Genomic DNA, 12500 nt, shown 5'->3' on the forward strand with positions numbered 1-12500 from the left:
CTCCCTCCTCTCACTCCTCTCTCCTCCTCTCACTCCTCTCTCCCCTCTCCCCTACTCTCATCTCCTCTCACTACTCTCTCCTCATTTCCTCCTCTCCCCTCCTCTCCTCTCACTACTCTCTCCTCCTCTCACTACTCTCTCCTCCTCTCACTACTCTCTTCTCCCTCCTCTCACTCTGCTCTCTCCTCTCACTACTCTCTCTCCTCTCACTACTCTCTCCTCCTCTCACTACTCTCCTCCTCCTCCTCTCACTACTCTCTCCTCCTCTCTCTCTCTCTTATCCTCTCACTACTCTCTCTCCTCTCACTACTCTCTCCTCCTCTCACTACTCTCCTCCTCCTCTCACTACTCTCTCCTCCTCTCACTACTCTCTCCTCCTCTCACTACTCTCTTCTCCTCTCACTACTCTCTCCTCCTCTCACCTCTCTCTCCTCCTCCTCTCCTACTCTCCTCCTCTCACTACTCTCTCCTCCTCTCTCCTCTCTACTCTCTTCTCCTCTCACTACTCTCTTCTCCTCTCACTCTACTCTCTCCTCCTCTCACTACTCTCTCCTCCTCTCACTATCTTCTCTCCTCTCACTACTCTCTTCTCCTCTCACTACTACTCTCTCCTCCTCTCTCCTCCTCTCACTACTCTCTCTCCTCTCACTACTCTCTCCTCCTCTCACTACTCTCTTCTCCTCTCACTACTCTCTCTCCTCTCACTATTCTCTCCTCCTCTCACTACTCTCTCCTCTCCTACTCTCTTCTCCTCTCTTCTCCTCTCACTACTCTCTCTTCTCCTCTCACTACTCTCTCCTCCTCTCACTACTCTCTTCTCCTCTCACTACTCTCTCTTCTCCTCTCACTACTCTCTCCTCCTCTCACTACTCTCTCTCCTCTCCTCTCACTACTCTCTCTCCTCCTCTCACTCTCTCTCCTCCTCTCACTACTCTCTCATCTCCTCTCACTACTCTCTCTCTCCCCTCTCTCACTACTCTCTCATCCTCTCACTACTCTCTCATCTCCTCTCACTACTCTCTTCTCCTCTCACTACTCTCTCCTCCTCTCACTACTCTCTCTCTCCCTCTCACTACTCTCTCCTCTCACTACTCTCTCCTCCTCTCTACTCTCTTCTCTCACTCTCTCTCCTCCTCTCACTACTCTCTCCTCCTCTCACTACTCTCTCTCTCCTCTCACTACTCTCTCCTCCTCTCACTACTCTCTCATCTCCTCTCACTACTCTCTCCTCCTCTCACTACTCTCTCCTCCTCTCACTACTCTCTCCTCCTCTCACTACTCTCTCCTCCTCTCACTACTCTCTTATCTCCTCTCACTACTCTCTCCTCCTCTCACTACTCTCTCCTCCTCTCACTACTCTCTCATCTCCTCTCACTACTCTCTCCTCCTCTCACTACTCTCTCCTCCTCTCACTACTCTCTCCTCCTCTCACTACTCTCTCCTCCTCTCTCACTACTCTCCTCCTACTCTCTCCTCCTCTCACTACTCTCTCCTCCTCTCACTACTCTCTCTTCTCCTCTCACTACTCTCTCCTCCTCTCACTACTCTCTTATCTCCTCTCACTACTCTCTCCTCCTCTCACTACTCTCTTCTCCTCTCACTACTCTCTTCTCCTCTCACTACTCTCTCCTCCTCTCACTACTCTCTCCTCCTCTCACTACTCTCTCATCTCCTCTCACTACTCTCTCCTCCTCTCACTACTCTCTCCTCCTCTCACTACTCTCTCCTCCTCTCACCACTCTCTCCTCCTCTCACTACTCTCTCATCTCCTCTCACTACTCTCTCCTCCTCTCACTACTCTCTCATCCTATCACCACTCTCTCCTCCTCTCACTACTCTCTCATCTCCTCTCACTACTCTATCCTCCTCTCACTCCTCTCTCCTCCTCTCACTACTCTCTTCTCCTCTCACTACTCTCTCATCTCCTCTCACTACTCTCTCATCCTCTCTCTTCCTTTCCTCCTCTCTCTCCTCCTCTCACTACTCTCTTCTCCTCTCACTACTCTCTCATCTCCTCTCACTACTCTCTCATCCTTTCTCTTCCTTTCCTCCTCTCTCTCCTCCTCTCACTACTCTCTCCTCCTCTCACTACTTTCTCTTCCTTTCCTCCTCTCTCTCCTCCTCTCTCTTGTCCTCTCACTACTCTCTCCTCCTCTCACTACTCTCTCATCCTCTCTCTTCCTTTCCTCCTCTCTCTCCTCCTCTCTCTTGTCCTTTCACTACTCTCTCCTCCTCTCACTACTCTCTCTTCCTTTCCTCCTCTTTCTCCTCCTCTCACTACTCTCTCCTCCTCTCACTACTCTCTCATCTCCTCTCTCTTCCTTTCCTCCTCTCCCTCCTCCTCTCACTACTCTCTTCTCCTCTCTCCCTCTACTCTCCTCCCCTCTCACTACTCTCTCCTCCTCTCACTACTCTCTCCTCCTCTCACTACTCTCTCACCCTCTCTCTTCCTTTCCTCCTCTCTCTCCTCCTCACACTACTCTCTTCTCCTCTCTCCCTCTCCTCTCTTCTACTCTCACTACTCTCTCATCCTCTCTCTTCCTTTCCTCCTCTCTCTCCTCCTCTCACTACTCTCTTCTCCTCTCACTACTCTCTCCTCCTCTCACTACTCTCTCATCTCCTCTCTCTTCCTTTCCTCCTCTCCCGCCTCCTCTCACTACTCTCTTCTCCTCTCTCCCTCTACTCTCCTCCCCTCTCACTACTCTCTCCTCCTCTCACTACTCTCTCATCTCCTCTCTCTTCCTTTCCTCCTCTCCCTCCTCCTCTCACTACTCTCTCATCCTCTCTCTTCCTTTCCTCCTCTCCCTCTGCTCTCTTCTCCTCTCACTACTCTCTCCTCCTCTCTCTTCTTCTTTCACTACTCTCTCCTCCTCTCACTACTCTCTCCTCCTCTCACTACTCTCTATTCTCCTCTCTCTACTCTCTTCTCCTCTCACTACTCTCTCATCCTCTCTTCCTTTCCTCCTCTCTCTCCTCCTCTCGCTACTCTCTCCTCCTCTCTCCCTCTACTCTCTTCTCCTCTCACTACTCTCTTCTCCTCTCACTACTCTCTTCTCCTCTCACTACTCTCTCTCCTCTCCTCTCTCTACTCCTTTCACTACTCTCTCCTCCTCTCCTCCTTTCTCTCCGCCTCTCTTCTATTCTCGTCTCTCTCCTCCTCTCACTAACCTCTTCTCCTCTACTCCTCTCTCTCCTCTTCTCTCTCAATACTCTCTTCTCCTCCTCTCTCTTCTCCTCTCACTACTCTCTTCTCCTCTCCTCCTCTCATTACTCTCTCCTCCTCTCTCTTCTCTCTCACTACTCTCTTCTCCTCTCCTCCTCTCTTTCCTCCTCTCACTACTCTCTCCTCTCTCTCCTCCTCTCACTACTCTCTCCTCCTCTCTCTTCTCTCTCACTACACTCTCCTCTCTCTCCTCCTCTCACTACTCTCTCCTCCTCTCTCTTCTCTCTCACTACTCTCTTGTCCTTTCCTCCTTTCTTCTCCTCTCACTACTCTCTCCTCTCTCTCCTCCTCTCACTACTCTCATCCTCTCTCTTTTCTCCTCTCACTACGCTCTCCTCCTCTCACTACTCTCTCCTCTCTCTCCTCCTCTCACTACTCTCATCCTCTCTCTCTTCTCCTCCTCTCACTACTCTCATCCTCTCTCTCTTCTCCTCTCACTACTCTCTCCACCTCTCTCCTCCTCTCACTACTCTCTCCACCTCTCTCCTCCCTCCTCCACTCTCTTCTCCTCTCAATACTCTCTCTTCCTCTCTCCTCCTCTCACTACTCTCTCCTCCCTCCTCCACTCTCTTCTCCTCTCAATACTCTCTCTTCCTCTCACTATTCTATTTTCTTCTCACTAATCCCTCCCTGGTTCCTTGTTTACATCACGGCAAACCGCAGAGGGACAGTGAGAATTCAAAACACAGTCACGGCCAAAAGAAACATTACTATTGTTCCCGTCATCAGCTGCCTGTCCATTATGTAAAAGTGAATCAGCTGTCAATCAAACAGTGGGACGTGGGTTGGCCAAACAAGTCCACTGGGTTATATAAAGAGACAACAGAGTAGAGAAGGAAAACACCAAGCGTGTGAAAAGTCAAGGAGAGAGCAAAGGACAACAACACTACTAAAAGAGTTACGTTTCAACAAATTAATCCTAACTTCCACATGAGCAGAATTTCCGCTTAGTCCCATTGACATCAATGTGTGACTAAGACAACATTTCACTGGAAGTTAGAATTCACCTCGAACTGAAAGTGAATAGTTTATCTCATCAAGGATTAGTTCAATAAACCAGCAAATACTTTCAGGGTTATTTCATCTAAAAAGTGACACAGAGAGAATATTCACCATGTCACATGAATGTATGTTGACTGTTTTGTACCTTGCCAAATCGGGTGGAGAAGCTCCCTGTGAGCAAAGAGTGGAAAATGATGATGGTCTCGTCAAGGTCCCACACAAACACACGCTGGAAAATAATACAATAATAAAATAATACAAAAGACATTTTGCTGACTATTAACATCATATCTACACTGGGAAGAAAATGACAGTGAGGGTTAAACATACAGGCTGATTAATCAGAAGAAAACTAACTGGGAAAATGTGTTTGTAAAACTGATAGCATAAATGATAAATGTACTGATGATCTCAGTGCAGTCATGAAAGTATTACTCTACTTTTGTCCATCTGTCCCATTGTCAACAAACTTTGGCCTTAATGTTTTGTGTGTGTGTGACTTCCATGGAGTGTAACATTACCTCTATATCTGAGTCCAGGGGGGGCTGTAACATTACCTCTATATCTGAGTCCAGGGGGCTGTAACATTACCTCTATATCTGAGTCCATGGAGTGTAACATTACCTCTATATCTGAGTCCACGGTGTTGTAACATTACCTCTATATCTGAGTCCAGGGAGTGGAACATTACCTCTATATCTGAGTCCATGGAGTGTAACATTACCTCTATATCTGAGTCCAGGGAGTGGAACATTACCTCTATATCTGAGTCCATGGAGTGTAACATTACCTCTATATCTGAGTCCAGGGGGCTGTAACATTACCTCTATATCTGAGTCCAGGGAGTGTAACATTACTTCTATATCTGAGTCCATGGAGTGTAACATTACCTCTATATCTGAGTCCACGGTGTTGTAACATTACCTCTATATCTGAGTCCAGGGAGTGGAACATTACCTCTATATCTGAGTCCATGGAGTGTAACATTACCTCTATATCTGAGTCCAGGGGGCTGTAACATTACCTCTATATCTGAGTCCAGGGAGTGGAACATTACCTCTATATCTGAGTCCATGGAGTGTAACATTACCTCTATATCTGAGTCCAGGGGGCTGTAACATTACCTCTATATCTGAGTCCAGGGGGCTGTAACTACCTCTGTATCTGAGTCCAGGGGGGGCTGTAACATTACCTCTATATCTGAGTCCATGGAGTGTAACATTACCTCTATATCTGAGTCCAGGGGGCTATAACATTACCTCTATATCTGAGTCCAGGGGGGCTGTAACATTACCTCTATATCTGAGTCCAGGGAGTGTAACATTACCTCTATATCTGAGTCCAGGGGGCTGTAACATTACCTCTATATCTGAGTCCAGGGGGCTGTAACATTACCTCTATGTCTGAGTCCAGGGGGCTGTAACATTACCTCTATATCGGAGTCCAGGGGGCTGTAACATTACCTCTATATCTGAGTCCAGGGGGGCTGTAACATTACCTCTATATCTGAGTCCAGGGAGTGTAACATTACCTCTATATCTGAGTCCAGGGGGCTGTAACATTACCTCTATATCTGAGTCCAGGGGGGCTGTAACATTACCTCTATATCTGAGTCCAGGGGGGCTGTAACATTACCTCTATATCTGAGTCCAGGGGGGCTGTAACATTACCTCTATATCTGAGTCCAGGGGGGCTGTAACATTACCTCTATATCTGAGTCCAGGGGGCTGTAACATTACCTCTATATCTGAGTCCAGGGGGCTGTAACATTACCTCTATATCTGAGTCCAGGGGGGGCTGTGGGTCACTGACTCTTTTCCTGCCCCTCAGTTTCCCGTCTGAGCTCCGTCTGGCTGGCACCGCCTCCGGCTCTTTCCCTGGGGTGGGGGGGCTAGGGGGTGGTACTCTCCTGGAACACACACACGCACACACACACAGACAGACACACACACACGCACATATACACACACACACACACACACACACATCACATCAATGAAAAGGTCTAAAACACCAAACAACACGACACTAAGATAAATACAATGTTAAGAGGATGATAATACAATGTTAAGAGGATGATAATACAATGTTAAGAGGATGATAATACAATGTTAAGATGATGATAATACAATGTTAAGAGGATGATAATACAATGTTAAGAGGATGATAATACAATGTTAAGAGGATGATAATACAATGTTAAGAGGATGATAATACAATGTTAAGAGGATGATAATACAATGTTAAGAGGATGATAATACAATGTTAAGAGGATGATAATACAATGTTAAGAGGATGATAATACAATGTTAAGATGATAATACAATGTTATGATAATACAATGTTAAGAGGATGATAATACAATGTTAAGAGGATGATAATACAATGTTAAGAGGATGATAATACAATGTTAAGAGGATGATAATACAATGTTAAGATGATGATAATACAATGTTAAGAGGATGATAATACAATGTTAAGATGATGATAATACAATGTTAAGATGATGATAATACAATGTTAAGATGATGATAATACAATGTTAAGATGATGATAATACAATGTTAAGATGATGATAATACAATGTTAAGATGATGATAATACAATGTTAAGAGGATGATAATACAATGTTAAGATGATGATAATACAATGTTAAGATGATGATAATACAATGTTAAGATGATGATAATACAATGTTAAGATGATGATAATACAATGTTAAGATGATGATAATACAATGTTAAGATGATGATAATACAATGTTAAGAGGATGATAATACAATGAGGATGATAATACAATGTTAAGAGGATGATAATACAATGAGGATGATAATACAATGTTAAGATGATGATAATACAATGTTAAGAGGATGATAATACAATGTTAAGATGATGATAATACAATGTTAAGATGATGATAATACAATGTTAAGAGGATGATAATACAATGTTAAGATGATGATAATACAATGTTAAGATACAATGATGATAATACAATGTTAAGATGATGATAATACAATGTTAAGATGATGATAATACAATGTTAAGAGGATGATAATACAATGTTAAGATGATAATACAATGTTAAGATGATGATAATACAATGTTAAGAGGATGATAATACAATGTTAAGAGGATGATAATACAATGTTAAGATGATGATAATACAATGTTAAGAGGATGATAATACAATGTTAAGAGGATGATAATACAATGTTAAGAGGATGATAATACAATGTTAAGAGGATGATAATACAATGTTAAGATGATGATAATACAATGTTAAGAGGATGATAATACAATGTTAAGAGGATGATAATACAATGTTAAGATGATGATAATACAATGTTAAGATGATGATAATACAATGTTAAGAGGATGATAATACAATGTTAAGATGATGATAATACAATGTTAAGAGGATGATAATACAATGTTAAGAGGATGATAATACAATGTTAAGAGGATGATAATACAATGTTAAGAGGATGATAATACAATGTTAAGAGGATGATAATACAATGTTAAGAGGATGATAATACAATGTTAAGAGGATGATAATACAATGTTAAGAGGATGATAAGTCATTTTCCAGCAAAGGGAAAGGGGATCAATCGTCTGTACCTGTTTGAGACTCTGGGCTGTGATTGGGCACCACAGCGGGGTGTTCTGGATGCTGATAAGGTATGGACGTGGTGATGGCACTAGGGCTGAGGTACGGGCTGTTGTAGTGTGTGTTGTAGTACGGTGAGTACTGGCTTTGGCTGTAGCTGGAGTACCCTGAGAAGTCCTGACAGAGGGAACATGATCACATTTAAACAATTGTTGTAGTACCCTGAGAAGTCCTGACAGAGGGAACATGATCACATTTAAACACTTGTTGTAGTACCCTGAGAAGTCCTGACGGAGGGAACAAGATCAATATTAAACACGAAGAAAATACACAGAATATTACAAATGATCACATATTGGGCTTCACAGTTCAAAGGCTCCGTAACAGCTTCTACCTTTCTGCTTTTCTCCCCTACCGACAGAGTCCTTAAAACTCGTTTTTCAACCACTCCACAAATTTCTTGTTAACAAACTATAGTTTTTGCATGCCGGTTAGGACATCTATTTTTCTAACAATTGTTTACAGACAGATTATTTCACTTATAATTCACTGTATCACAATTTCAGTGGGTCAGAAGTTTACATACACTAAGTCGACTGTGCCTTTAAACAGCTTGGAAATTCCAGAAAATGATGCCATGGCTTTAGAAGCTTCTGATTTACATCATTTTAAGTCAATTGGAGGTGTACCTGTGGATGTATTTCAAGGCCTACCTTCAAACTCAGTGCCTCTATGCTTGACATCATGGGAAAATCAAAAGAAATCAGCAAAGACCTCCACAAAAAAAAAAAAATGGTAGACCTCCACAAGTCTGGTTCATCCTTGGGAGCAATTTCCAAACGCCTGAAGGTACCACCTTAATCTGTACAAACAATAGTACGCAAGTTTAAACACATTGGGACCACGCAGCCGTCATACCGCTCAGGAAGGAGACGCGTTCCATCTCCCGGAGATTAATGTAATTTGGTGCGAAAAGTGCAAATCAATCCCAGAACAACAGCAAAGGACCTTGTGAAGATGCTGGAGGAAACAGGTACAAAAGTATCTACATCCACAGTAAAACATGTCCTATATTGACATAACCTGAAAGGCCGCTCAGCAAGGAAGAAGCCACTGCTCCAAAACCGCCATAAAAAAGCCAGACTACGGTTTGCAACTGCACATGGAGACAAAGTTTGTACTTTTTGTAGAAATGTCCTCTGGTCTGATGAAACAAAAATAGAACTGTTTGGCCATAATGACCATCGTTATGTTAGGAGGAAAAGGGGGGAGGCTTGCAAGCCGAAGAACACCATCCCAACCGTGAAGCACGAGGGTGGCACCATCATGTTGTGGGGGTGCTTTGCTGCTGGAGGGACTGGTGCACTTCACAAAATAGATGGGTAGGGAAAATTAGGAGCTAAAGCTTGGTCGCAAATGGGTCTTCCAAATGGACAATGACCCCAAGCATACTTCCAAAGTTGTGGCAAAATGGCTTAAGGGCAACAAAGTCAAGGTATTTGAGTGGCCATCACAAAGTGCTGACCTCAATCCTATAGAAAGATTGTGGGCAGAACTGAAAAAGCGTGTGCGAGCAAGGAGGCCTACAAACCTGACTCAGTTACACCAGCTCTGTCAGGAGGAATGGGCCAAAATTCACCCAACTTATTGTGGGAAGCTTGTGGAAGGCTACCCAAAAAATGTTTGACCCAAGTTAAACAATTGAAAGGCAATGCTACCAAATACTAATTTAGTGTATGTAAACTTCTGACCCCCTGGGAATGTGATGAAAGAAATAAAAGCTGAAATAAATAATTCTCTCTACTATTATTCTGACATTTCACATTCTTAAACTTAAGTGGTGAACCTAACTGACCTAAAACAGGGAATTTTTACTGGGATTAAATGTCAGGAATTGTTGAAAACTGAGTTTAAAGTAGTTGGCTAAGGTGAATGTAAACTTCCGACTTCAACTGTATTTGTACATATTACCTCATTCAATCACCCCAACTACCTCACACCCCAGTACACTGACTCAGAACTCCTTGTATGTAGCCTGTATAAAGCTTCATTATTGTTATTTTAATGTGTTACTAGTTTCTTTTGATCTAATTGTTCATTTTCTTACTTTAACTGCATTGTTGGGAAAGGGCTCGTATCAGCATTTCACAGTAAAGTCTCCACTTGTTGTATTCGGCGCATGTGACAAATAATTTGTATTTTTTATTTTATTTGAAATAAGACTGGATTATCTGGATTTATCAACAAAACATTTTTTTTTACGATGTCCTCATGAAGGACATTATTGCAGAAAGTTTGAAAATGTGTGACACATACAATTGTAGGTTGCAGAAGTCCAAACTCATTTCATACTATCCCAGCTATTTGGATACTTTGTGTACTGCAAGAGAAAGCTGGTTTTGTTTGTAATGTCTTGCATATTACATCTGACCTGTTGTGTGGTGTTGAAGGGAGTTGAGCCTGTGATGGGGTTGGCTCCCTGGAAAATCCCAGATGAAATACTGTTACCTGGAAAACAACATTAAACCAACGTTAAAAACAGACTCACGTTGACAGATGTTGGACGTCTACTGAAAGTTGCAATGGAAAAATCTGTTTATTGTTATTTTATCCCTTGAAAGAGATAAAACAAGACAGACAAAGGTACCTGAACAGAAATAGCAGACCATCATTCCAGTATATCAGTCAATTGCCACTCATTTTGGGGCAACACAATAGAATTTGCAACTATGTATACTTATACTGTGAGACAACATTGGCCCTAGAAGGTTTTTCCAGAAATCCTGGTTGGAAGATTCACGGAATAAGAAGGGAATAAGCTGAGAAATCTGAAAGCCTCTGACCATAATGTTTGGAAAACATGAGAATTTGGGGAAAGTTGGTGGACTATTGAGCCCTAGTTGGCCTAACATATAATATTGTCATAGAAAAAGAATCCTGCAGCAACAGGAATTTTACGTTTAGTCCATAATGTTGCTTGATCGGTGGTTAGATGAGGCTACATGTGCTATACCGTTAATATAACCATGTTTTAGTGCAGGTTTTCAGTGAATTTATGTATATCATGAAGCTCATCTTCATTTCCTGAGGTGCAGGAAAATTCTCAACAACAACAGATTGAGCAAATGAAGATCCTACACCTGTATCATAATGTAATCAACTTAACACTTATCACTGAAGTAGCTTCACGGCTTTAAAACACTGACTTGCCTCAACCCCTCCAGTGACAAGCCAGTCCTCAGGGAGTATTGATTGATGAGTCCCAACAACAACAATGCAGGTGGGGGAGCCCTGGTGCGCTACCTAGCTACTCCATCAGTGTTATCAACTCTGCTGAAGGAATGCTTTCCTCTGGGCTCTTTTCCCTGGCCACACTTGTTTGTTACCCCTCCATCCATCCATCCATCCATCCATCCATCCATCCACCCCAAGACTCAACGATAGATGAATGACTACCCAGAACCACCCGGGAGTCATCTAGGACCACACAACATAGTCTTCAAAGCAACAACAACACAAACCAGAAGCTTTCCAAATAAATAGTGGACTTTCTGGTTCTGATTTGGTTTCTCCTCTGTAGTGTAGTGTGTAGTGTAGTGTGTAGTGTAGTGTGTATGGTGTGTTTGTGTGTGTGTGTGCGTGTGTGTGGGTGTGCGTGTGCGTATGTGTGTGCGTGTGCGTGTGTGTGTGTGTGTGTGTGTGTGTGTGTGTGTGTGTGTGTGTGTGTGTGTGTGTGTGTGGGAGGAGAGGTCTAGTGGTCTCGTACATGGAGTTGGCATGGGAGCTTGTTTCAAGTCACTCTAGGTTGTAGTTACCTGTATTAAAACAAATGACTTGACACAGCGTTTCCCCGTGTATGACTTAACACAGCGTTATCAATCAGCTGTCATGATTTCAGATAGCTGGAATAACAGTGTCTCAGTCTTTCTTTCTGAAGGCAGCGGCAGCCATCGAAGCTGGAACAGACTATCATTTATTCCAAGCTTAAACTACAAATTACAGACCAAGACAAACACCATCCTCTTTGATGATGTATCAATGTGGATTCTAGAATCCTCTTCTGTCAACTGTTCAACTCGCCCAATAAGAAACGCTCATTTTTGTTTTTCATTGCAAAAGGTTTTGCTACGGTGTGTACTACAGTGGCCTTGCATTCCCCTGTCAGTGGGTCCATGCAGTTCTTCCATTAGGCTCACAACATGCACCTTAACCTCTAGCCTCTGACGGAGCAGGGTCAATTTCACGCTGCTTTGAAATCCATCAAGTCCCACTGAGCCAAGCATGCTCTGGGCGCCAAATAACTGGGGAATGTGTGGAGCACAGACACACACATAGACACATGTACGCACTCACGCACGTGTGCAGACACACACACAAGCATTCAAGCACACACATGGATGCACATACACACACACACTTTCTTTGACTCTTTCTCTCTCTCTTAAACACCCACATGCCCCCTCACCATCACCCCCTCACGCACACACCCACATGCTGGTCTGAGCCCGGGCTGTGTGTTGTGGGTGTGGTGGGAGGAAGGGGGCTGACGCCAGGCACCCAGACCGCAGCTAATCGAGAACAGGTGTGGAGGAGGACAGACGGCACTGCTACGGACACCCACCTGGAAACGCCAGGACCTCACTCACTGGCCCGTAGTGATGG

The 12500-nt window shown here is 43.5% G+C and overlaps 1 long non-coding RNA gene and 1 pseudogene across 3 annotated transcripts; both read right to left on the reverse strand.

Annotated features, from left to right (window-relative positions):
• The window catches only part of LOC118400606 (eyes absent homolog 2-like), a 73034-nt pseudogene that overhangs the window by 22133 nt on the left and 38401 nt on the right, over positions 1–12500 (reverse strand).
• On the reverse strand, positions 4461–5464 carry LOC127910392 (uncharacterized). Of its 3 annotated transcripts, none has more exons than XR_008074646.1 (3): positions 5418–5464; positions 5016–5049; positions 4461–4746 (listed from the first exon to the last, which is right to left on the reverse strand). It is a non-coding gene; the product is annotated as an uncharacterized LOC127910392 (long non-coding RNA). The 3 variants fall into 3 exon arrangements; XR_008074647.1 differs by lacking the exon at positions 5016–5049 and adding an exon at positions 5216–5249; XR_008074648.1 differs by lacking the exon at positions 5016–5049 and adding an exon at positions 5316–5349.

The sequence above is a fragment of the Oncorhynchus keta genome, chromosome 21 (genome assembly GCF_023373465.1).
Source record: "Oncorhynchus keta strain PuntledgeMale-10-30-2019 chromosome 21, Oket_V2, whole genome shotgun sequence".
In the NCBI taxonomy this organism is placed as follows: Eukaryota; Metazoa; Chordata; class Actinopteri; order Salmoniformes; family Salmonidae; genus Oncorhynchus; species Oncorhynchus keta.